The sequence below is a fragment of the Rhinatrema bivittatum genome, chromosome 6 (genome assembly GCF_901001135.1).
Source record: "Rhinatrema bivittatum chromosome 6, aRhiBiv1.1, whole genome shotgun sequence".
Lineage (NCBI taxonomy): Eukaryota > Metazoa > Chordata > Amphibia > Gymnophiona > Rhinatrematidae > Rhinatrema > Rhinatrema bivittatum.
Genome location: NC_042620.1, coordinates 365,508,739 through 365,536,090, shown reverse-complemented (window position 1 = coordinate 365,536,090; position 27,352 = coordinate 365,508,739). Strand labels below are relative to the sequence as shown.

General features: G+C 43.3%; 1 long non-coding RNA gene across 1 annotated transcript in view; it reads left to right on the top strand.

Annotated features, from left to right (window-relative positions):
• Positions 1–26,279, top strand: part of LOC115094625 — a 57,591-nt gene extending 31,312 nt beyond the window's left edge. The window contains exon 3 of the long non-coding RNA XR_003857596.1: positions 24,160–26,279. This is a non-coding gene — a long non-coding RNA (uncharacterized LOC115094625). The remainder of the gene's footprint in view (positions 1–24,159) is intronic.
• The last annotated feature ends 1,073 nt before the right edge of the window (positions 26,280–27,352 follow it).

Genomic DNA, 27,352 nt, shown 5'->3' with positions numbered 1-27,352 from the left:
GGGTTCTCAAAGAAAAGAAATTAAACCCGACGTTCGCGGAGAGTAATATGAACAACCAAAAAGAGCCGGTATAGGATAAAGGCGGTATTAGGCTGCGTTCAGCAGCGCAGGTTGAACAACTGATACCAATTTGTAACTACAACCTGTTCAAGTTACCATTTCTGAAAGTTGGTCCTGGGAACGTAGAAAGTCTTCTAGCGTCGCTGGACTGTGAAAAATTTGTGTGTGGTTGCGGTATGTGATTTTCATTTGGGCCGGATATAGTAGGCCATATTGCGCTCCCATGTTTCTTAGATGGGGCCTGAGGGCAAGAAAACCTTTCCGTTTGGCTGCGGTGGCTTTAGCGAAATCTGGTACAAAAAGAAGTGTTACCTTTATAAATGATAGGCGCTTGATTTTTCGCCGCTGTGAGAATGAGCAGAGTATGCGGGTGTCTCAGCACTTTAAATATGAGAGGCCTTGGGCGAGTGGCATCTCGTAGCGGCCTAGCTGGGATCCGATGCGCCCTCTCAATTTCAAATGGCTTGTCGAATTTTAGTTTAAGGCACGCCGGGATAAGTTGCTGTAAGAAGGCTATAACATCATTACCTTCTGTGCCTTCCGGCACCCCCAGTATTCGCAAGTTGTTTCGTCTATTTCGATTGGATAGGTCTTCTATTTCTGCTTGCATTTGCTCCATATCTTGACGAAGTTTAGGGATAGTCGAGGTCGTAAGCAGTAAGGAAGAAGTCTGAGCTTCCACGTCATCCATCCGGACCTGAAAGTGTGCCATTTGCTGAGTTACAGCTTGCAAATCAGATCTTATGGCTGTGGTTGCATCCGTATTAAGCTGGAGCATTTCTTTTAGTTGCTTAAGCTCGACGAGTACAAGTTCAGCAGACGCCATACTTTTTTGCGCAGCGAGTTTCTCCGGCGTTGGGGGATCCGGTTTGGCGCGTTTTGAGCCCGAAACCGCCGCGAAAGCTGCTTCAATTTTCCCCGATTTGGGTACTGACATGTCGGCTCAGTCTCATTCGTCCGCAATACCAAAAAATAAAGAGAATAGAAGGGGGTTATTCCAATAATGCTAGCGAAGTCTGGTGGAGCGCGATGGTTAAGCGGCCATCTTGGTCGCTGCTCGAGAGCGCCCCATTCTGATGAAATTTCAGTGAAATCTCATTTTGTTTTGAAAACCTATTTTTTAAAAAAGTTGCTGGTTAGTCCTGGGCCTAGGCCTAAGGCCGGGGCCTCACCTAGGGAGTAGGACAAAATTCAAAGCAGGGGTCTCGGCCTATGCCTGAGTGTGACTCCGACACCTAGGCCTAAGCCCAAAGCCTAGGCATAGACTGCAACCTGACGACGGGGCCATGGCCTACACCCGAACGCAACACTGGGGTCTTGGTCTAGGCCCTGGCCAGATACTGAGGCCTAGACCAAGACCCAAATAAAGGCCTAGGAAATTTTCCGCCGACCCCCCCCCCCACCCCCCGTACTTAATAAATCCTATGCCACATCCTTGCCTGGTCCTGATGCTGCAGCTTCTTTTTTTTTTTATTGTAATTTTTATTTGTCATCACAAATAAGTAGTACAGAACAATAGCAATTACATGACAATAACATTTTCTAACATAAACAGAACTTACCCCCTCCCCCCGACTAAGAACATTACATTCACATTGTCAAAGACCTAGTAAATAGTATGTTAGACATTGGCCAGAAGACATATGCAGACCGTATGCACTTCAATAGGGAGCCCTATTACTCTCTTATTGTTCAGTTACATGCTTGTTCTTCCATGTAATGTAAGGGTCCCACATCCTACAAAACCTGGGCAAGCTGTGATTTTTTATCGCAGTTAATTTATACAATGAGCAATTTCACTCTAGTCACATGTCCACATCCCCCATCATGGGGAGATCGGTCTTTTTCCAAAGCAAGGCAAGTTTGCATCTAGCCACTAGTATAATTTGATGTGCTAGTAACCATTTTGTGGCGGGGACATCCAGTGGCAAATTAAGTAAAAAGTGTTCTGGGGCATATGGTATTTTTAGACCTAAGATGGCAGTGATAAAATGGTTAAATTCTTTCCAGAACTGTCTCAGTTTGGGGCAACCCCACCACATATGATAATAAGTTCCTTTCTCACCACAGTTTTTCCAACAGGTGTCACCCGCCATTGGTGGGTGACACCTGTTGGACTTCTCTTACGAATTCTGTCAGGCATTAGATACCATCTCATTAACACCTTTTAGCTGTTTTCCAACAATAGGGCAGATAGCGAGCTGCGTTTGGTATTGTGAAATATCAAATCCCATTCTTCTGTGGTTATTATTAACCAAATCCCTTTCCCATGCTTCAATGTACGGAGCCTTGGGCCACTTCACGTTGCCAAGGAACCCATAAAGATTGGAAATACCTGTCATGCCATCTGCCTTGTTACACCAATGCTCTAATTGTGTCTTGCCTTGTTTAAGCTCTGTCCCTATATTTTCCGCTTTCACAAAATGGTGTATTTGTATGTAATGAAAAATTTCCCTCCCGGTTAATTGGTACTGTTCTAGTAACTCCTGAAAGGTGAGAAATTTCTGTAATCCCCAGAGATATTCTAATTGGACTATGCCTTTGAGCAACAAGGGTTGGTAATTTGTTATCGCTCTACCAGCCGAAAATTTAGTATTATAATTAATGGCCATACTATAGAAGTAGTGACATGTTCCAACAAAGTGTATTCGCCATTTCTCCCATATATCCAATGTTAATCGTGTTGTAGGAGCCATAAGAATAGCTCTTGCCCAGGTTTCCCTGGGCTGCCAGACCATAGTCCTTAATGGCACATTCCCCACCAATTCTTGCTCTATTTTAGCCCAAATTTGAATTTCTTTGTCCCTATGCCAATCAATGAGTGCCCTCAGCTGGGCAGCACTGCAGGGATCCCTTTCTCCTTAACCAGCCACACAAGATCCACTACTTTTCTCACATTATCTGCCATCATGCGGCCTGGGATGAAGCCCGTCTGGTCCTTATGTATGATTTTTAAAGATGGCGCCGGCCGTCCATTGGATGGCCCGCGCCATTTTTAAAGATGGCGCTGGCCGTCCAGTGCTCCTACCATGTGACAGGGGCCGGCCAATGGCACGGTTACCCTGTCACATGTTAAGGGCAAAGGGCCATCGGCGCCATTTTTATTAGTGGCAGCCGATGGCCCGAGAGCGGGAGATCGCTCCCGGAGCCCACTGGACCACCAGGTAATTTTAAAACGTTTTTGGGGGGGTCGGGAGGGTGGTGGAGGCTAAGGGAGTGGTTTTAAAGGGTCAGGGTGGGTTTTTGTTTATCAGCCAACAGCCCGAGCGCAAGAGAACGCTCCCGGGACCCCCGCTGGACCACCAGGTAATTTTAAAACATTTTGGGGGGGGGGTTGGGAGGGTGGTGGAGGCTAAGGGAGCGGTTTTAAAGGGTCAGGGTGGGTTTTTTGTTTATAGGATCGGGCGCAGCCGATAAAAAAAAAAAAAACGATCGGGCCGGACGAAAAAAAATGCACAATTTGAATCGGAACCGGAACCGAACCGATTCCAGTTCCGATTCACATCTCTAGTGTTCAGCCCCTTGACGTTCAGCGACAGCATGGAAAGTTGTTCAATCATGGGTTATCCATATAAAGAAGTAGGAAGGAAAGCTATAAAAGCAGGGATACCTTCGTTGCCCATGATGCCATTCTGCTTTCCCTATACTAGGCATTCGATCTATGTTTCGACTCAGTGCTTCAACCCTTTCCCCAATTTGTCTGCTATGCCTGCATAGCAAAGCTGTCCACGTAGCAAGAGGGAGTAACCGTATAATCATAAGAGCATTGCCCCATCCCCCGAGCCTCTCATGTAACCACATTAAGTGAAAAATATAAAATACAATAAATCCCCCATGAATATATCAACCAAATTGCAAACCCTGTGTAAACGCACACAGTGAGCTGTCTATCTGCTGAGTCTAATTGAGATTTTGCTGTCTCTTCCCGCTTTAGAACATTGATCATGAAAGTCCAAGTATCTGATGCTGCAGCTTCTGCCTAAACCCAGGCCCAATGCTGGAGGCCAGGTCCAGATATCTGGGCCTTGGCGTAGGCTAGGGCCTGGGATCAGGCCTGATGATTTGGTCCAGACAGTAGGCCAGATCTTGATGGCGGGATCTTGGCCCAGCCTGGAGGCCAGGTCCTGATGCCTAGGTCTTGGCCTATGCAACAGAGCTCCTTTTCGGCATCTTCTTTCTTTGGCTCTTCTTCGACAACTGTTGCCATCTGCTGGGGTCGTTGTGCCAGAAATAATGAACTCCAGAGCATTCTCCCCAGTGGAGTGTGCTGTTTTGATGTACAGCAGCTATTTCAACTGCCATACATCAAAATGGTGCCCTCCGCTGGGGAAGGTGCACCGGAGTTAGTTAATGGCGCAACAACCTCAGGAGACTGTCAGTTGGAGAAAAAGAGCTGAAGAAAAAAGATGCTGAAGAGGAGCTCTGAGGATTGGGCTTCGGGTCCGGGCCTGACCCTGGTTTGGGCCTAGAGTTAGGCCTGGACCAGTGTTTCCCAACCAATGTGCCATGGCACACTAGTGTGCCATGACTGATCTGCAGTTGTGCTATGAGATGAGCTGGGTATGAAAAAGAGGAGGTGCCAGCAATCTAATGTTTTTATCCCTTCCTTGGCCTGCAGGATGTTGGCTTGCCAGCAGAGGGCATTGGAGATCAGCACTTATCCCCTGCTGCTGCTTCCTTCTGTTAGCTCTCTCTTGCAAGACATGCTGGCTTCATGCTGTTACTATTGCAGAGGCAAGTCAGCAGAGGAAGAAGCAGCACAGCAGGTATGTGGTGCTCAGATTTGTGCTGGCTCCAGGGGGAGGGGGAGGAGGAGAAATAGCTAAATGTGCCAAGGGGTGTGGAGGGAGGGAGGCGAAGGAAATGATGCCAGGAGGTGAGGGGAAGGAAGATAATGATGGGAAAGAGGGAAGAAGATGATAAGTGCTAGAGGGACTGAGCAGCTGGACAAGGAAGGTAATGATATACCAGAGGGGTAGAAGAAGAGGGAAGGGAAGAAAGTGATAATAGCAGGGGAGAGGGAAGATTAAAATGATAGTGGTGCCACAGGGCTGGAGGGAAGGGAAGAAAAAGTGGGGATGATTTCAGGGGGTGGAGGGAGAAGGTGATGATGCCAGGGAAGGGGGGAGAGAGAAGGTGAAAATGTTGCCAGGGGGTGAAGGGATGTAGAAGAAAAAGTAGTGATAATGCTAGTGGGTGGAGAGAGAGGGAAGGAATCAAGGTGATGTCAGGAGAAAGGGAAGAGACAGTGGTGATGATGCCAGAAGGGTGAAGGGAGAGGGAAGAGGAGGAGGTAGTGGTGGGAGAGTGAAGGTGGTGATACCAGGGGGTGTGGAGGGAGAGGATAAAGAAGGTGGTGATGCCAGGGAAGAGGGAAGAAAAAAGTGAGGAAAAGGTGATTATGTTAGGGGATTGAAGGCAGAGAAGAGAAGGTGATTGTGCCATGGGTGGGAGTAAAGGAAAGGGAGAGTGATGATAACAAGGGGTAGAGAGAGAGAGAGGGAATGTAATGCCAGAAGTGGGGTGACAGGGAAGAGAAGATGATGATTTTGAAGATGGTGGTGTGCCACGATGAAATGAAGCCTGTGCCGGGTGTGCAGCAACACAAAAAAAGGTTGGGAATCATTGACCTAGACCACTGTGGGTCATCACAACCTCGATCAGACTCCACGCAAGGCCCTGGCCTGGACTGGAGCCCAGCCTCGTTTGCAGATCTCCCCACCCCCACCCCAGACTGGGGGTGGATCCTGACCCCAGCATTTTTCCGTAAAGGGTGGATGGGTGAGGGGCACGGGAAGCCTCATTTCTTTATGTTTTTTTCCCAGTGTTTCTTTTTTTTTTTTTAAACTAAAGAAATGAAATAAATATCACACAAAACAAAATTCATTGGGGGAAAAAGCTCCCTGAAAATGAAATCCCCCCCCCCTCTTCCCACCTCTATTCATTACTGCCCCCTCTTCCTTCCGGCCTTTGCAAAGGCATTCTTGCAGTTTTCTGCTGATGAAGGCATTCCACCACAGCACAAAGTCAAGCATCCCAATGTGCAAAGAAGCAAGAGCAAATAAGGAAGGGGCGTGTGCATGCCATTTTTCTCTGATAAGAAAGAAGCCAATGATTATCACTTGACATCTCTAGAACTGATTTGTAGCTGATAGAAATTACAGTATGGCTTGTTGAATTTACAGTCTGGCATCAGAAACAATATATCTAAAGCAGCATCTACTGTGAAATAGGTAACTCCCTAACTGCAGGCTGTGTGGCTTTCTGGCAGACCTCGCTGCTGCTGGTGAAGCACTGGACTCTCCGGAGGGTTCGCTATTTCTGAGTGGACGCCACTGAATGCATTTAGTGGGAAGTCAGGCATGACTTTTACAAGCACTTCATTGTTTCAAGACCTTCAGTATCCTGGTGGAGTACTCATCACTAGAAGTCTGGCATAGCTTTATTTCCACTCTATTGTTATTGATTGGGTGTATTCATAGTTTAATTCAATCCATACCAATTCCGAAAGCACTCTGTCCCTGCTGGATAATGCACTGGAGTAGCTTGACCAATCATAAAGGATTCAATCATAAAGGAAAGAAAATATACAATTAATGGTATTTATTATAGTTTGTGGAACCCTTTAAAAGAAATAGGTGCCCTTTTGTAAAAGACGATATTTTGAAAGTAAACTCACCAGGTAACACTATTAAATCTGTAGCAATAAAAACAGTAAGAGGTAGTCATTTCTCACGCTTGTCCATCTGTTTCTATACAATTCCTCTGAACTCTTAGTCACTGCTATGTTTAAAACAGTTAGTTGCTTTGCATGGGCTAGGAATGGATTGCTTCGCACGGACTAGGTGATAACATTCCTGATCTCACATCCTAAGTGGATGAATTGGATCGAGTCATTTTGAGGGGCTGTAACTTATCAGACTGTTCTCGGGACTCTGGGGGAATTTCAGAGGCACTGCTAAAGTCTGAAGTTTCTTTCTTTCCTGATTTGGCTTGTCCTTGCTTTCAGAGCAGGTGAAAGCAGTCTGAAGAGCAAATGAGCAGGATTTTTATTTTTGTACAGTACTAATAACAGCTGTGGGACTCTGCTCTTGATAGCAGTTTGCTTACAAATCGTCAGATGCGCAGTGAAGCAATGAAGAAATTTAACCCCCCACAGCAAACCGGGGCAATTTTTCCCATCGGCATTGGGTAAAATCATCCTAGTGTGCCATGGGAGGCTCACTATTCTGCCTGTTATTGCTCTTTTAGCAATTAGTAAACAAGCTGCTACTAAGACAGGGTCATCAGGGCAGTAATGAAAAATAAAAATCCATTTTACTCAATTAATATTTTCTGCTTAGAACATCAGAGTTAATATAATTCCAAAACACAAAATAGGTTCTTTGGTATCCATTTGGTTTTTTAGAAACAGGGCAACTGCAACTAATCTGGGGAGGTGGGGGGGGGGAGTGGACCAGACTGATACAATTATTATATACACAAACAAAAAAATTGCACCAATACTTGATATTGAATGGGATATATATATGACTGCTGCTTTATTAGTCATAGTAATAACCAAATAAAATACCTAGCCTAGGTACCTGAGTCCTCCTAAATTGCTTACTTATAACCCAACTCTATCCCCCTTCCTTCACAACATCAGTGGAAGGGTGAGGGGGTGATGGGGGAGGAGCCTTTCTGAGAGACATTGTGAAATCACCCCCAGACCAGTTGATGCATTATGAGCATGCAAGGTCATGGTCCTACCGGGACATAGTACTGTCCAGGTGTCACCAGGCAGCCTGTCATGTGCAAGCAAGGTTACCAGTACTCTGATCCCTGTCATGACCATAACTACTAGTCATCGGTATGCCACCACATTGAAGCCACTAGTGAACAGACTGTGGCTGGGAAGTCCTTAGGGCAGGTTGATTTGGTACTCCCCATCCAACCCCGTCCTTCAAGGTTCAAGTATCCCCATCCCCTATACCGCGACAAACATAATAGCTATGATTATATAATTAAACAACATTTCACAAGATAGTCTTTCCGTGCATAATGTTATAACCAGCCTATTTAAACAATCATAGCTATGATCGCAATGCACCTGTGCCTTGTCAGTGCATATGGTATGGTGGGAGGGAGATGTGCTGCGTTGGCAGTGTAGACAGCAAGAAGGAAGCAGCCAGGAACTGGCTGCACCTCTTTTTAAGCCTCCATGCTGCCCCAGCTAGATTCAAGAATTGGACAATCAGGCCATGCATGCCCAATTATGAGCATAGTAATGATTCTCCCATCCCCACCAAAGGCTCGCAGATGAGGTGGGGGGGGGGGGGGGGGAGAGGCGGGGATGTAGAGGATACTGATCCCAGCATGGCTGTCATGTTCAGGAAAGAAGGAAACTAATGTCAATAGGCCATGTGGCCAGCGTCACCAAGAGCAGCTGAACCCTCCAACCGCCCTACAGCAAGAGGAGGAGTCATTGGTCCAGTCCATAGCACATCACTGCACACCCTACCCCAGGCCTGGAGAGAGAACACAGTCCCACCCCTTCTGCTGGGTACATGCTCACCAGACTACACTTGGCATCTTCACACCTGATGCAGCCGTGCGGATTTAGAATTGAAGGAAAATGTCAATAACCTTTATCGTTATAATTGATAACATATTACCTCCTTGTACTATAGCTACAGTACATTCCTCTGAACAGTATTGAAAAGAGAATTTGCAGTTCTCAGTATTGCCCTTTCACTATACCTAAGCAACTTTATTCTGTAGATGTGGGAAAGTATGTTTATGGTTCTATTAACGACTGCACGGAAGACTAGTTTGGTATTATGTTTATAATTCTTTTGTACCTCTAAATTATCACTATAGTAGATCAGTTATTTAGAATTAAATATGATAAATGTATTGGAAATTAGGAATGTCTCATAAAAACTGATTGTAGGAACAGTAAATGTAGTTTTAAAATCAAATAAGGAAGTATAAATATATTTTTTTTATATTGTAGTTCAGTAGTTTCTGCTTTAGGGATTTGTAGACCAAAAATGTTGATTTATGTTCATTTTTATGTTTGGGGGAGTTTTTCTGTTTGTTCTGTTTTTTTCTGTTTGGTTCATTTACTGAACTGAAAAAAAAAAGCATTAAATAACCAAAACACTAACAAACAAAGCCAAAATAGGCTTCCCTGAGACCCTCCAACCCCTGCCTGCCACCCCACAAAGACAGCCCTGGGGCCTGGATTTACCCAGATGGGCTGAGCTAGGCCCACACAAGTCCTCCTTGGAGCCTTCTGCCCCCATTCGGTCCCCTAGACCTGGGCCTTCCTGGCTGGGCTGACCCAGGCCCAGCCAGGGTCTCTCTAGGCCCTTCTGCCTCATAAAAAATCACTGGGGCTGAGGACCTCCCCAACCCCCAGAAATGTCCAAAGAGCTATTCCTACTTGTTCCTGCCCTCATGCTCTATGCTTTACAAATGGCATGTATGGTTTGGATGTGGAATTTGTTAAAAGTGAATGCATATCCCTGTTTTACCTTTATCTTTGGGCTTCCACCTCAATCATTGCTTGCCTCTATTGAGGCTACAGCATCATGAACCTTCATTCACAACTACCTAGGAATTTTCTGAATATTTACACTCCCCTGCTCTCTGTTATTGAAGTGACACAGTAGCCAGAGGCAAAGGACCACAGTGTACCTTCCAAAATCTGGCACATGTTCGCCCAGATTCCAGCCACTAGGTGTAGCCCTTGTGCAACGGCAGAGACTCCTTTCTGCCAAGGACCTCTGCCTGCTGACCCAGGCATTATCCTCAGTTCCAGCCTACCCTGATTTTACTGGGAAAGCATGCAGAGAAATTAGGTTAAAAATTCTTCTTATGCTTATTATTTTAATTATACTGGCAATCAAACTATGGATAAATCCTCTGTCCATTTTATGCAATTTTCCTTCAAATTAACATCTGGCTTCTACACTATAGTCACAGTAGTTACCTGATAGCAGCAGCCTCTTTGAAAGCTATTTTTTTTCTGCCATTGACTATCATATCCTCTTAAATAATTGGTCTGATAACTGTTGCATCTCTGAATTCCATCGGGATAAAGTCATATAACGTATTGTAAACATTAATGCTCACTGGAAGTACATTTTATACTCTATGAGGCATAGGAAAATGTTTCTATGAGGCATAGGAAAATGTTGGAAGGATCGAAGCCATAATAGGCTTTCAGGTAGAAAGTTGAAATCCAGAATCTCCAGGGTAGCATTCTCTGAAATGCTCCCTGTTCTACGCGCAGGTCCCAGAAACAGGCAGAGCTCTGGAGTCTCAATGTGTGGCTGAGATGATGGTGTAGGGAAGGATTCATTTTGTAAGAAACTGGGCAACATTTTGGGGAAGGGGGAGATAGAAAATAAATGAAAGGTGCAGCTAGAAAGGTTGAATATTAAAACAGGCATGGACATTGTTTAAAAATCCAAATCACCAAATCCAAGCCCAAAACTTAAAGTAATCTGGGGGCTTTTATAATCAACCACAAATCCAACAATAAGTCACCCAGTAATAATTTTAACCAGTTATTATATATGTACCAGTCCAGTTTTTTATTTTCCATTATTTTATTATTATTATTATAATTTGTAGGACCTCCAAGTCCACAGTGTATATAAATCACACACAGTTTCTACTTATGGATCATGGACTGATTTGACGGCTCTGCCCGTGTCTGGTGGAATATATTAAACACAACAGATGATTCCTCGGGGTCTTCGGATGCTGAATGAACCAAGGGTTTTCCAGGAGGATGCGGAGTTTGTATCCAAATGGATTGCAGTCCTTAATAAGTGTTCAGTAGATTTAATGTTACTAATTGTAGAATGAATGATAGTATCTATTGCAGAATTACAGGATGGGGTGTCACAAATGAAAGCTCAATTACAAACATCTACAAACTTGGAAGTATATGAGGCATCTTGTAAACAATTAGAGAGTACCATCACTCAATTTAGAGCCCAACTAAAAAATTTCAAAATCCAAAAGTTCCAGAGGGATGAACATGATTGCAAATCAGAACGGGTATATTTTTGGCACTCTAAAAATGATGGTCTAAATGATGGTCTAAAAATGATGGTCCAAAACGCCCACATGTAACATTTCAAGATTCCTCTGAAGAATCTCCAACTTCAAGTGATGATGAGAAAGGAGGGCTCAAAGACATACTGGTACAATGGGATTCCCACAGACCCAAAAACAACATTTTTTAGGGTTCCAACTTGAGAACAACAAAAATCGCTCGAGCATGAGAAATTACTCTCATGCTCGCTCAACAGAGTGGGAAGGGGAAAGGAACTGGATACGAACAACAGACTGGGATGGCCCAATAACCAGGGCACAATACCGCAGTCAACAGCGGTAATCAATTTATCGGATATGATCTTGACAAATGATCACCTTTTAGCATTAAATAAAGGGTTATCTTATGTCCCTGAATGTCCCTTTAACTCATTTCAGATGATAATTGATTTATTTAGGTTTTTTTGGATGCTACAAATTAGGCTATATTTGGAAATGATGTGGGAACAGATCAATCTATCATTGTTCCAAAATCACATTGGATACCCCCAGAACCAGTAGATGCTGTGACTACAACTTTTATGCAGTTGGTGTTAAGAGACGTGGATGATTTAGAACATTCCCTGGGCTTCAAATGGCAAAATTCTTCTAAAGAATGGTCAGGGGCTCAACGTATTGCCATTAGAAATTTGGCAGATAATGCTAATATAGTAGTAAAGCCTGCTGATAAGGGGGGCCATAGTGGTCCAAAAGAGAAGTGAGTATATAAGAGAAATCTATCGTCAATTGACAGAAAAGACATACTATCAAGAACTTACAGTAGACCCTACAGCGGAACTGAAGGATCTTATAAAAGAAATTATCCAACTGAGTGTTGAGGAGGGTTTTCTCTCTAATAGAGAGATAAGGGTATTACAGGTAGAATATCCAGTATGCCCTGTATTGTATACTACCCCAAAGATTCATAAAAATCTCAAACAACCTCCAGGTCACCTGATTGTGGCAAGTAGAGGATCCCCTTTGGAACCATTATCAAATTTTTTGGATTTTTTTCTCAAACCATTTGTTCAACGGATGGCCTCCTTTGTACAAGATACAAATCAGATGCTAGCAGTGTTACAGGCTTTATCTCCTCTTCCAAAAGATTGCTGTTTAGTTACACTAGATGTTGAAGCCCTTTATACGAATATCTCCCAAAAAAAAGCATTCAGTCTGATTGAAAATATATTGGAGTCACGAGAACAACCTCATCGAGCTCCGACATCTTTTTTCATGTCTTTGATGGAATTGGTATTGTTTCATAATTTTTTTATGTTTGAATCATGTTACTATCTCCAAGTTCAAGGAATGGCAATGGGGGCTACTATTGCCCCTGATGTTGCATATCTGTTTGTAGCCTACTTTGAGGAAAATATTTTGTTTCCTTGTTCATGGTTTAAGAACATCATAATTTGGCGACGCTACATAGATGATATCTTTTTCATTTGGTCTTCTTGTGATGAGCTACAAGAGTTTTTGACATGGATAAATAGCCAAAATGAGTCTAAAATTTTCAATGCAATTTGACAAATTTTCAGTACCTTTTTTGGACATTACCATCACTAGAGAAGGGGATGGTGTGAAGACCACTCTTTACCGAAAAAAGACAGATCAGAATCAGTTTCTCCAGTTCTCGAGCTGTCATCCAAAGAAATTGAAAGACAGCTTGCCGATTAGCCAATTTCTACACTTCAGGCACATTTGTTCTACCCTGACTGAGTTTAAATCCCAATCTGAAGTAATGTTCACTCGGTTTCTAAGAACATAAGAAATTGCCATGCTGGGTCAGAACAAGGGTCCATCAAGCCCTACATCCTGTTTCCGATAGAGGCCAAACCAGGCCACAAGAACCTGGCAATTACCCAAACACTAAGAAGATCCCATGCTACTGATGCAATTAATAGCAGTGGCTATTCCCTAAGTAAACTTGATTAATTGCTGTTAAAGGACTTCTCCTCCAAGAACTTATCCAAACCTTTTTTGAACCCAGCTACACTAACTGCTCTAACCACATCTTCTGGCAACAAATTCCAGAGCTTTATTGTGCATTGAGTGAAAATGAATTTTCTCTGATTAGTCTTAAATGTGCTACTTGCTAACTTCATGGAATGTACCCTAGTCCTATTTTTTGAAAGTGTAAATAACCGATTCACATCTACTTGTTCAAGACCTCTCATGATCTTAAAGACCTCTATCATACCTCAGCCATATCTTCTCTAAGCTAAACAGCCCTAACCTCTTCAACCTTTCCTCATAGGGGAGCTGTTCAATCCCCTTTACCATTTTGGTTGCCCTTCTCTGTACCTTCTCCATCGCAACTATATCTTTTTTGAGATGCGGTGACCAGAATTGTACACTGTATTCAAGGTGCAGTCTCACCATGGAGCGATATAGAGGCATTATGACATTTTCCGTTTATTGACCATTCCCTTCCTAATAATTCCTAACATTCTGTTTGCTTTTTTGACTGCTGCAGCACACTGAGCCGAAGATTTTAAAGTATTATCCACTATGATGCCTAAATTCTTTTTCTGTAACTACAGGAAGGGTTATTTTCCCTATATGCAACACCTTGCACTTGTCCACATTAAATTTCATCTGCCATTTGGATGCCCAATCTTCCAGTCTTGCAAGGTCTTCCTGTAATGTATCACAATCCACTTGTGATTTAACTACTCTGAATAATTTTGTATCATCTGCAAATTTTATAACCTCACTCGTCGTATTCCTTTCCAGATCATTTATATATATATATATATATATATATTGAAAAGCACCGGTCCAAGTACAGATCCCTGAGGCACTCCACTGTTTATCCTTTTCCACTGAGAAAATTGACCATTTAATCCTCCTCTCTGTTTCCTGTCTTTTAACCAGTTTGTAATCCATGAAAGGACATCTCCTCCTATCCCATGACTTTTTAGTTTTTGTAGAAGCCTCTCATGAGGGACTTTGTCAAATGCCTTCTGAAAATCCAAATACACATCTACTGGTTCACCTTTATCCACATGTTTATTAACCCCTTCAAAAAAATGAAGCAGATTTGTTAGGCAAGACTTCCCTTGGATAAATCCATGTTGACTGTGTTCCATTAAACTATGTCTTTCTATATGCTCTACAATTTTGATCTTGAGAATAGTTTCCACTATTTTTCCCAGCACTGAAGTCAGGCTCACTGGTCTATAGTTACCCGGTTCGCCCCTGGGGTTACATTGGCCTCCCTCCAGTCTTCAGGTACAATGGATGATTTTAATGATAGGTTACAAATTTTAACTAATAGAGGATACCCACGTTCTGTGATAAAGAAAGCTTACAAAAGGGCTTTATTTGCAAACAGAAATCTCTTGTTAGACTACAAATCTGGAAAAGATGACAATCGATTAACTTGTGTCCTACATTACAATAATCATGTAAATGATGCCATGGATATTTTATGGAAACATTGGTCCATCCTATCACTACATGAAAAGTTTAGTGACCTTCCAAGGTTCTCATTTGCAAGGAGTAAAAATATTTGAAACAGAGTGGTCCATGCTTGTTTGAAAATGGAACCTAAGGGATCTGGTACACAACCAATAAAAGGAAATTTCCTGTGTGGCTCATGTGAGATGTGCACACAAGCAGTAGTCAGCCCGGTGTGACAACAGCTGGGTTTAAATCAGACAATTTTTTTGGATGGATCTACAAATTGTGATACAAGTTCTGTGATTTATGTTTTACAGTGTCCGTGTGATTTATGTGGGTCACACAAAAAGAAAAATGAGGACCCGATTAATAGAACATAAAAGCTGCATTAAAACATCAAAAATAACTAGGGATGTGCATTCATTTTTCACGAATTAGATCATCTCTATGAAATTATGTAATTTGTTGTTGCTCGGAGGCCCCGAAAACCGAAGAATTTTTTGATACATTTTCAGCAAAAATTTGTATTTCATAGAAGTGTGCACTAACTGAGTTACTGCACACTGCATATCTTTTAGTGTGCAGTAAAACCAGTTAGTGCGCTTTAGGGCAGATTTTCAAAGGGTTACGCGCATAAGATACGTGTGTACCCCCCTGAAAACCTGCCCCAAGTTCCCCCTGCATGCGCCAAGCCTATGTTGAATAGGCTCGGTGGCGTGCGCAAGCCCTGGGACACGTGTAAGTCCCGGGGCATGTCGCGGTGGTATGTCATCCGGGGGCGGGGCCACGGGCATGGTTCCGGCCCGGGGGCATTTCATGGGCATGGCTGAGGCCTCTGAAATTGCTCCCGGGCCGGGGAATTGCGCAGCCAGCGCGCGCAAGTTATGCCTGCCTCAGGCAAGCGTAACTCTTCAAACAAAGGTAGGGGTGTTTAGATAGGGCAGGGGGGGTGGATTAGGTAGGGGAAGGGAGGGGAAGGTACGGGGGGGTGGTGGAAGGAAAGTTCACTCGGAGGGAACGGAGGCAGGCTGCACGGCTTGGCGCATGCAGGCTGCCAAATTTGCACAGCCTTGCGTTCGCCGACCCCGGATTTTAAAGGCTACACATGGCTACGCGCATATCTATTAAAATCCAGCATACTCTTGTTCGCGCCTGGTGCGTGAACAAAAGTACGTGCGGGAGTACTTTATTAAAATCTACCCCAGTATGTCTAGGAAATTATACTGCGCACTAACTCTGTGATAGTGCACACTAATATCTGTTAGTGCGCAGTAAGATAAAATGATACTAAACTGACACTTTTTAGTCAATTTAGGAATGAATATGTATTCCTATTGGTTGTCTTCTTGTTATTTATTCATGTTACCAAGGTTCCCGCTGAGGTGGTGTTTTTTTATAGAGTGTGTTTTTTATGGGGTGATGGGGAATGGGAATGAGGGATAGCTTGACAAAAATTTCTAGTCTTACTGTGAATCTGTGATTATGTCATCAGTCATGTGACTAGAATGTGTTTGTTTATTCTTTTGTTTCCAGGCACTGGCAAATGAAATGCTAGTGCATGTTTTGAATTTGCCAATCCCTGTGCATTTTAAAAAGGGGGTCTTGGCATTATATATGCATTATGCACACACTTAATTTTCCAAACCTGTTTCAAACAGTGCAGCAGTAGTATAGTAGATTTTTTTATATCAATCTACTAGATTTATAGCTTAGCTAGTTATACTAGCCAATGAGCCACTAGTATATCAATTAAAGTTTTAAAAATACCAAACTTGTTGCGGTTCTGTCCGTGAGCACCGCGGCAAGGCCCTTACCTCCGGGTTCCCGGACCTGCTCCCGCTTCCAGAGGCCTGGTTTGCAGCCTGGATGGCGGCGTCCCCGCTGGGGCTGCGCCGCTGCGAGCCCTCCTATGGACGCCCGGCTCCTAGGCTCGCGTGTGTGCCACTTGGGCACTTTTCTAGGCTGTTTCCCGCCACTAGTGACTCCGCCCAACTTCTGATATCAGACGCCGCGGCTTTGATAAGCCGGCCGTGGCCATCCAGTCTTTGCCTTGCAACGGGTTAGCCCCCCAGTTTCCTGTTGCGCTGTGCCCCGGAGTGACTTGCTTCGCTTTGTCACTCCGTTCCTGCTACAGTACCTGCCTGGTTCCTGCCTGCTTGCTACAGTACCTGCCTGGTTCCTGCCTGCCTGCTACAGTACCTGCTTGGTTCCTGCCTGCTTGCTACAGTTCCTGCTTGGTTCTTGCCTGCCTGCTACAGTCTCAGCCTGCCTGCTACTGTTCCTGCCTGGTTCCAATTCCCGAATCCTGCTACAGTTCCTGCCTGGTTCCAGTACCCAAGTCTGCACATTTCTTGCCTGGTTCCAGAATCTGAACCCAGTTACAGTATTCCTACTGTCCTAGTCTGGTTCCAGTTACCTGTCCTGGTCCACAACCCACCTAAGTCCCAGCAGTCGGGCCCCTACGGGCGTCTCCTGGAGGGGCTTCGGCTTCCAGGGTGAAGCCACCTAAGTCCCAGCGGTTGGGCTCCTACGGGCTCCTCCCGGGGGAGTACCAGCTTCCAGGGTGAAGAGCATCTACGTCCTGCCTGAACATCTGCCTCCTGGCCTGCTATTCACTAGAGACATTGACCACCTTTCCCAGTCTCCAGCAGGTCGGCCCAAGGGTCCACTAAACAGAGACTCCCATAACAAAAATAGTGTCTCACTGCTGTGCCTGCCAGCTTAGTTGTCGATGCTTGACTTGCATTTGCAGCTTTGACTGTGCCTGGCTGGAAGTCTTTCATCAATCAGATCTCACAATACCGCAATATACTATATCAAATTATCAATCATCAGTGTCACTCACTCATTATATCCTTCTTTGACCACAGGATCATCATGCCACTCCCATCTGGAAGAAAATGTGGTACTAGTTTGGCACTAGTACTAGTGCTACCAGAAAGAGCAGTCTGCCAGTCCCTAGAAAAAAACTGCAATTTTTTGAGAAGAGAATGAGGATGTAGTTGTGCAAGGTTACTTGCAGGGGAAGGAAGGAGCTAAATCAGAAAAATGTGAGGAAAAGGTCAAATTCTTAGATGAAAGAACAGTGCTAGAGTAAGTCTTGCAGGAAGAATCAGATATTGATGATGATGAGGAGGAAGATGATGATGTTGATGATCAGGAATTCTTGGCTAGTAAAATTTCTGAGGAGGAGGAAGAGGAGAACATCACCAATGACAATGCCAGTCAGATTGCAAAACCAATGACAATTACTAGTCAGATTGCAAAAACAACCACTGCCAGTGCCATTAGTAGTGATACCCCTACACCATTTGAACATTAGCACGTGACTAAAACTACTACTACTAGGTTTCCACAACTAGGTTTCCGCAAATCCCGGAATACAGAATCCCTCCTTTTATCACTATCAGACAACATTCTCTTGAACCTTGAAAAAAAACAGCCCTGCTTGCTCATCCTCCTTGACTTATCGGCCGCATTTGACACAGTGAACCATGGGTGTCTCATTGATAGATTAACGGAGATCGGCATCAAAAACACAGCCCTAAATTGGTTTAAATCCTTCCTCCAGAATAGATATAACAGAGTCAAAATCAACAGCAAAGAATCTCCACCTTTCATTTCCACCCTAGGAGTCACTCAAGGTTCATCATTATCCCCAACACTATTTAACATCTATCTTCTCCCGCTTTGTCAACTCCTCTCCAAGCTTAAGCTAACCCATTACATTTACGCAGATGACGTCCAAATCCTCATACCGATTACCGACTCTCTGCATGAATCTATTCTTCGTTGGAATTCCTGTCTTCTTTCCATCAACAACATCCTTTCAAACCTCAACTTGATTCTCAACACAGACAAAACAGAGTACCTACTGATCACACAGGACGGCAACCTTCCGCTAAACATTTCACATTCTACGACGCAACCTTTTCCCCTAGGGTCAGAAACCTAGGTGTTGTCATGGATAACCAACTGAGCTACACAGGTTTCATCAACAACACGGTAAAAGAGTGCTACTATAAACTCCAAGTTTTAAAAAGACTAAGACCCCTCCTCCACTTCTATGATTTCAGATCAGTTTTACAATCAATCATTTTCTCAAAAATCGATTATTGTAATTCACTTCTTCACGGCCTTCCAGACAACTCCCTAAAGCCTCTACAGCTGTTACAAAATGCAACAGCTAGGATTCTTACAAAGTCCAACAAAAGGGACCATAGATCACCAATTCTAAAGAATCTCCACTGGCTCCCAGTCAAATTTAGAATACTCTATAAATTTTTATCAATCATCCATAAAGCCATCCCTCCCCTACCTGCAGGCTTGATACCCAACAAGTCCAGCTACCACTACTCTTTATTTCTCTGGTTCTTCCAAGTTATGTTCATCCAAGTTGTTCGCTTCCCTGTTTAATGTAAGACAATTGTTGTCATTGTTTGCGTGTTTGTTGGAATGTAAACCGAACTGATAAGTAACCCTGTTACTTGAACTTCGGTATATAAAAGTGATAAATAAATAAATACATACATACATACAAACATAAATAAATAAATAAATAAATACTACTACTACTATTTCTAGTGCTACTAGTATGAAAATGACAAGTGTCTAGCCTAGATTAAGGAACAGTACAAGAACATCTAAGATTTGGAATCATTATCATGTTGTGGCTGATCAGAGATTTGGACAATGTATCCATTGTAAAAAAAGATGGTGAGCCCTGGAAGAATTATTGGACATCTTACTAACAGCAACATGAAATATCACCTGGAAAAAGAACATGGAGCACTGTTATTTGCAGAAGAAGCTGGTCCTACCATTGTGCTTGCCCAGGCTTCAAGTAAAGCAACAGGGAAGCCACAGAAGGAAAGTAGTAGTACAGATTGTGTGCATCTGCAGCAGCAGCATTCTCCTCCTCCTCTTCCCCAGCAGCAGCGGCAAGCTACCATTGAGCAGAAGGAGTGGTATCCTTCTGCAATTTCACAGAGTAGGAAGCCGGCAATGTCCAACGTGGGTACACGACATATTGCTGTAATGATTGCTTTGGATGATCAGCTACTGCAGATTGTAGAAAATGATGGTTTTAAGCGGATGCTCCATTATTTTGCCCCATACTACAAACTGTCCACATCGCAAGAAAATATGGGCTAATATTCCATTTATTTCATTGTGCCCATCCTGGATCTCAAAGGAGTCAACCATCATTTGCGTGTGACTCGTTTTCGCAAGGAAACTTTGTGTTCAGTGATAATGGCAGTCAAGAGTTGACAGCAAAAGGGTGCTGGAGTGCAGAAGATTCTCTCTGGAACATCAATCAGCTGGGAGCCCGTGCGGTCCAGTTGGCATGCTTGTGGTTCAGTGACAGATTACAGGGTTGAGCAGTCTGAATAATGTCAGACATTGCAACAACAGTGGCTTACATCAATCAGCTGGAAGGAGCTAAGCGCCAACAAGTGTTGTAGAAAATAGCCCAGCTTATGGAATGGGTGAAAGTACATCTTCAAGAGATCTCAGCCTCACCCTTTGCAGGAAAAGACAGTGTTAGAGCATACTTTCTGAGCAGACAGAGTCTGGCTCCAGAAGAATAGGCATTGTCAAATGAGGCATTTCAGCTAATAGTGAAACACTGGGGCCTTCCATTTCTGGATTGTCTGGCGACTTCTTGCAATGCGAAGGTTCCTCGATTCTTCAGTCGCCAAAATCTTTGGGCATCGATGCCTTCATGCAGGAGTGATTGGAGGGCAAGCTGCTCTATGCCTTTTCCCTGTGGCCTATATTGGGCAGAATGGTTCAGAAGATCAAGAGTCACAGGGGATGGTGCTTCTGGTGGCACCAGATTGGCAATAAGGCCATGGTATGCAGATCTGCGAAGGCTCCTGTTGGACTCTCCCCTTCGGTTTCTGGCACAAAGATCTGCTACGGCAGGGACCTGTTCTTCATGAAGATCCGAATCAATTTTGTCTTACATTATGGCCCTTGAGAGGGTTCAGTTGCAGAAGCAATCTACTGCGGTGGTTGCCACCTTGCTAAAAGTGAGAAAGTTCTCTACTTCCTTAGCTTATGTGCGGAACGAGTGTTTGAGTCTTGGTGTGAAGATCGAGGGGTTCTTCCTCCTTCAATTAACATCCCACTCATTTTTGAATTTTTGCAGGATGGATTGAGTAAAGGGTTGGCCTTTAATTCCTTGAAGATACAGGTGACGGCTCTTGCCTGTTTCCGAGATTAGGTAAATGGTGGGCCCTTGTCAGCTCAGCCAGATGCAGTCAGTTTCTTGAAAGGAGTGAAGCATCTTCGTCCTCCCTTGCGGTTACCAGTGCCCTTGTGGAGTCTTAATCTAGTTTTGGATTTTTTAGCGTGTCCTACATTGTGAGTGACACGACATATTGCTGTAATGATTGCTTTGGATGATCAGCTACTGCAGATTGTAGAAAATGATGGTTTTAAGTGGATGCTCCATTATTTTGCCCCATACTACAAACTTCCTTCAAGAACTACAAATAGCCATCAGGTGCTTCCTTCCCTATACACAAACTGTCGTGCTGAAATGCAGATTGTGATGGCAAGGGCACAGGGGAGGAGCATCCATCTCACCACTGATATTTGGACTAGTATGAATGCAATGCATGCATAATTGTCTCTAACAGCACATTGGTGGCAGCTGGATGAGGCATTAATACCTGTAAGCAGTGGCAGCAGTAGCACCAGCAGCTCCAAAAAGATTTTGCCAGGATATCGGTGGGCTTTACTGCATGCTCAAATGCTAGACAAGAGCTACACTTCAGAAAATATCTTACAGGTAATTCAGGGGATGATGGAAGGATGGAATGGGCTACTTAGAAGCAGTGATATGGAATGTTTAAATGAATATTTCATTACTGATAATAATGTTAAGGCTCTGGGTGATGGTGGATTAAAGGGAATCCGATGCGTTGCACATACCCTGCACCTGGAAGTGAGGGGTGCTTTGGGGCTTAGTGCCAAGGAAGGTGGTGACCATGGTACTAGTCAAGTCCTGAAGCAGTTGACTGAAGAGTGTCGCAAAATAGCTGGACATTTCAATCGCAGTGTGAAAAGTAGGAAGCAACTCAGAGAGAGGCAAATAGCAGTTGCGGCACCTTTGCACAACTTTGTTCAGGATTTGCCTACCAGATGGAATTCCACTTATTTTATGTTGGAGAGGTTGTGTGAACAGCAGACACCTCTTCATGATTTGGCAATGGCATTTGAAATTGGATTGGAAAGTCCTCTTGGATGTCAGGACTGGACAAACATTGCACAGATGGTGCATGTCCTCTAGCCTTTTAAAGAATATACTGATGCAATGAGTTCAGCTACAGCCACGTTAGGTGATGTCATCCCTGCAATATACTATCTACTGGAGCAGGTATTAGAGAAATTTCTGCATCAGCCAGAGTTCTCGAAGGAAGTGTTACTGCTTGTGAAATCCTTAAAAGAGCAAGTACAGAACAGGTTGAAACCTCTCATGCAAAGAGATTGCTCTATGTTAGCCACGATGTGTGACCCACATGTGAAAGGCAGTTTTGCTCTCAAGTGCAATGCTCTTACAAACTGGAAAAAAACTTTGCTTGCAATGGTTTAAAATATAATGTTAAAGAGGGTCAATTTTAAGGATGATGATAATGAATTAGGATCATCTTCTTCTCAGTCTCCAATTCCATCCTGCTCAACTGCTTCTACCAGCTGCTCCCCTGCCATGAGAGACCAATCTCATCCCAAGTTTCATGAATTGGGTATCACATACCAGTCAAGAGCATCACTTTCTGGCAGAACTGTGCGGTGGTGCTGACCAGCAGCAATACCTGCAAGAGAAGCTTTCAGAAATTCAGGTTAAGAGTTTTCTATCCAAGCCAATTCAGAGGATGGACTCAGATCCCTTGAGATATTGGGCACAGAAAGCTTCAATGTGGCCTGATCTTGCCATAGTAGCACAGCACTTTCTTTCCTACCCACCAACCAGGGTGCAAAGTGAAGGAGTATTTTCAATGACAGGGAACACTGTGAGTCCACACCGTGCAAATGAACTTTCCATTGCTTGGGTATCCGTACGTTCCCTGTGACTGGGAGGAGGAGTGAGCCTCTTGTCTAGGCCCGGGATGCAAGGTTGGGGACTGGAAGAGAGGCTTCACTCTGAGCAATGCAGCTGTACTCCCCGCACCGCCCACTGGGGTACTCAGCAGTGCCACTACTACCACACTGCCACTGCTGCCTCTTGTGGCCTCCAGAAGAAGCCAGTCTGGGAGTCACAAGACATGTACTCTCCGTCCTGCTGTGTCCCCGACACCACCCGCTGGGGTGCACTACAGTCTGCCAGACACAACACATATACACAGGCTTCTCACTTCCAGGCTCTCTCTCCCACAGACACAAGCACACACAAGCTTCTCACTCCCAGGCTCTCTCTCCCACAGACAGGGCATGCACACACAGGATTCTCACTCACTCCCAGGCCTCTGCCTTCTTTCCCCCCGCATCCACCTCTGAGGCAGGTCCCAGCTGGGTTCCTCTTCCTCCTTTCCCCCAGCATCCACCTCTGAAGCAGAGCCCCGGTGGGTTCCTCTGCCTCCTTTCCCCCAGCGTACCCTCCGAGGCAGGTCCCTGCTGGGTTCCTCTGCCTCCTTTCCCCCAGCATCCACCTCCAAGGCATGAGTCTCAGACTCATTTACAAAACAAAATAATTTTATTCAAACATATTTTATACAAAATTAACAAAATAAATATATTTTATTGTATAAATAAAAAATGAGTGGATTCATGCAGGCCAGGGTGAAATATGATGCGGATTTCATGATGTTGCAGGGTCATATGGAGAGGAGGGTGCTGACCCTGGAGGATCCTGCTCTGGAGCAGAGGGCACTGGCATTTCCTCCTAACGTGATGCCATTGCCCTCTGCTCCTGAGATGCCTCCTCCAGAGCTGACAACCTTCTCTCCAGATTTCTGACATCCTGCTGCAACATCATGAAATCTGCATCATATTTTGCCCTGAATTGCTGTAGTTCCTGCAGAATGTCCTCCAGCTTGGCAAACTGTGCAGGTCATGCACTGCTAGGAGGAGATCCTGGAGGAGGTACGGCAGTACTGGTGCTGATGCTGGTGCTAGGCCTGGCTGCTGCTGTTGCTGCTGCTGCCACCTCTGCTGCCTCTTCTTGCCCTGTAAAGAAATGTAAAAAAAAAAAATTCAACACAAGACATAGAACAATACATATATGGCAAATAAATAAGCAAATACTGGACGTGCGTGAGCAAGTTTATAAAATCGACCCCTTAGTTTACTAACCTAGAGGGTTTTAGGAAAATGAGGAGTCCATAACCGGGGAGAGGGAGGGAGGGGGAGAGCGGAAGGATATCAATCTAGATAGATTAGAGATAGTACATAATTTGAAGTATTGGAAGGAGAAATAAAGGAGTCTCTCTCAAGTTAGACAGAATATGATGGTACACTACAAATCTCTTCTTCTTTCTCTTTCCATTCATAAGTTTACTCTCATAGTCACTCAGTGTCATAATATATACAAATAAATACACATACATCCCAGCCACTAACTGACTGATCTCAAAAAATGATTTTGTTTTACAGCCTCAGATATACTACTGGCCCAGATATATTACCTGGTCCACTAGCTCCTGTTGCTTCCGTCCTCCTCTGGTGGCAGCTCTCGTTTGGCACAGGAAGCCCTGCCTCGTCCCTGCCGGTATGTGGTATTTCTGTACAAGACAAGACAGATCAAAATTCAGAGAACAACAATTAAAATTTTAAAAACAGGAATGAAATCAGACACAAGCATTCATTCACTGTTATAATAAACAAACATAGAGGAGCACCGGAGGAGCATACAGTGATTTCTTATGACTGGAGCCAAGGTTTCTGCTTTACCTGCCAGGACCTGTGATTTTCTACATTTGGAGCCAAGGTTTCTGCTTTACCTGCCAGGACCTGTGGAGCTGAGCACCCAACACTGCTTGTCGGAGAGAGGAGCCAAAGGAGTTAAAATTGGTGTGCCGCCAAAGCCGCGTGTGCCTAAGGGGCACGCGACTTTGCTCGGCTTCGCTCGAGTTTACCTGGTTTGTTGGGAACTATTCACTTTTGTATTAACTTGGACAGTTTTCTGAGTTGGATTAAAATTCACTCCAAAGGTGAGACACAATCAGCATAGTATTAAGGAACATCAATCTGGTAAATAACAGGGTTTTTTTTCCTTCTCTTGACTTATTATGCCACCAAAAAGGAAGGGTAAAATTAGGGTGTTTCCCACAGAACACTTACCCTCCTTAACTCAACTAGAATTTGACCATTTCTTAAAGCAATTGGAGACGGAGGCTGCTGGGGAGTCTGTTGGTGGATCCTGGGAAGGGGAACACCACCCTAGATGAAGCATCCTTAAGTCCTAATCAGCAACCGCCTCTTGCTCAACGTGATTGCAGTGTAGAAGCAGTCCAGGGGCTCCACCAGGAACTGGTAGGTGGGTCTGGATTAGTGGGAGCTTCTTGTGTGACCATGTCAGAAGTAGGGAATGCTTTAGAAGTGGTGAGTGAATCCATTGGAGTGGAGGGAACATCTTTAAGAGGGAAGCAGCATCCCTTAACTTCTGAGCAAATAAATCAATCATCACAAGCTATTACAAGACTGGAGATGGTCACACTTGAAACAATCTGGGATGTGGTATCTGGACTGAGTGTACCCATTAACTGGCTGGAAAATAAAGTGGATCAGGTTTCGGTGAATTTTCAGGTTAAGATAGATGAGGTACGACAACAGTCAAATTATATTTCTTTAAGAGTAGAGGAAAATGAGAAATGTATTAAATTTTGTCAGAAATTAAACACATTAATTGTTAAAGTTCAGTTAGCATGTTCAAATCGCCTTGAAATAATGGAGAATTGAATAAGACGTCAATGTTAGAATTCTAAATTTTCCTAAAGTAGTAGCTGAAATACGGTTTATTACCGTAGAAAGGTTTCTTAAAGAAGTCTTAATGTTCTCAGATGAAGATATTCCATCAGTTAATGCATGTTATCCTTTAATAAAAAGGTCTTCTGAGCCACAAGCTTTGATTGCCACAAATTTAACACATTTTTCTTGGAAAGTTCAAGCATGGATGTCCTTGAGAGGAATACGCTAATAGTTTCATTTATTTCAGGGCAGGATATAAATAAGTTAATGTGTAGGTATTTTCCAAAGTTTCCATTACAATTTTATGGTCAACCTATAAAAATATATCCAGATTTGGCTCCTGTAACTAGAATTAGAAGGAGGGAATTCCTGGCGATAAGACCAAGAGTCATATCTCTAGGAATGTCTTTTTTTCTTCGTTATCCATGCAGTTGTGAAATAAAAAAGGATTTATTTATTTATTTATTTATTTATTTAGCACTTTTATATACCGATATTCAAGTAACAAATAACCAAACTTATGTATTTACACAAGTATAACAACTTCAACAGTTCATGGGGGCTCAAGTACCGATTACTTCACCGAGGCTTTCAATTGATGATTAGACTATAAGTCTGAAATGTGCCAATTGTTAAAATATGCTAAATAACTGTTTGAAATATCTCCTTACTATTTCTTTGTCTCACAGTATCCTAAATTTCCTAATAGAGTAATATTTTTGATTATACAAATATACATTATATCTCCATTTATATTGTAATTTTCTTCGTTTTAATTTTGTATTAGTGAAATATTTTGGTGAAAAATGGAGGGTATAATTTGAGAGATCTGTTTAAGATATTGTTAATGATATTGTAAAAGTTATTTTCTTTGATTTGTAAATTAAAAACTTTGATAAATAAAGATTTAAAAAAATAAATAAACAAACAAACATAATTAAACACAAATTCCATTACAATTTATCCATTACAATTAAAATTTAGTATAGCAGCAGCAATCCACTTATTGAATGAATAATATTTGTGACTTGTGTAGTATTCTGAAAACAACCTACCAAGCAAGGAACCAGAGAGAGTTCTGCAGACCTCCTCGAGCCACCTATCCTCGTGAAGACTAAAATGGCGACCTGAGAATTAGAGGGATAAAGAAAAAAGAATAACATTGATTAATAATTACAAACAACATGCCCAAGTTTTGCCTTGACCTACTAGGTTATTTTTTATGCAACATAGAAAAGTTAGTAATAAAAAATACTATTTTATACTTAGTTATCTTTCAATGTGGCATTCAAAATCTCAAATACCACCATTTCAAAATGATAAATATTAATATTAATACCACAGATAACTTATGTTTCTTTTGTAGTATAGTTAGTAAGTATAGTATAGGGTAAGGGTGGTATATTACTACTACTTCTGTTCTTCTAAAATATATTTATTTTAAATTATTACTGTACTTATAATGTTATATAACTCACTCTATGCTGCTACTACTACTCGTACTCTATTCAATTTTCAAATACAAAATATAAATAATAATTAATAAAATGCTCAACATTATTATCTCTCACCTTTCCTTTTGAGATTTTCGATCTCACGAGGGTAAAAGGCTCACCGGCAAAACTCCTCCTGGAGAGAGGCCCAGGCTGTAGACTCCGTTTCAAGGTTTGGCCTGCAGCCTGGGGAGGTGTAAAGGTTCCTCTCATCCAGGAGGATGAACCAGGTCAGGAGGTCCACATCGACCTGTGTAAAGCGGGGCTTCCTGGACCTTGCAGCTGCCTTCCTGTCCTTAGCAGCTGCCACCTTGGAGGAGGACAGTGGGAAGGAGTTGGACTCCCTGTTGGACTCATCCCTGTCACATTCCATCCTACCATTAGAA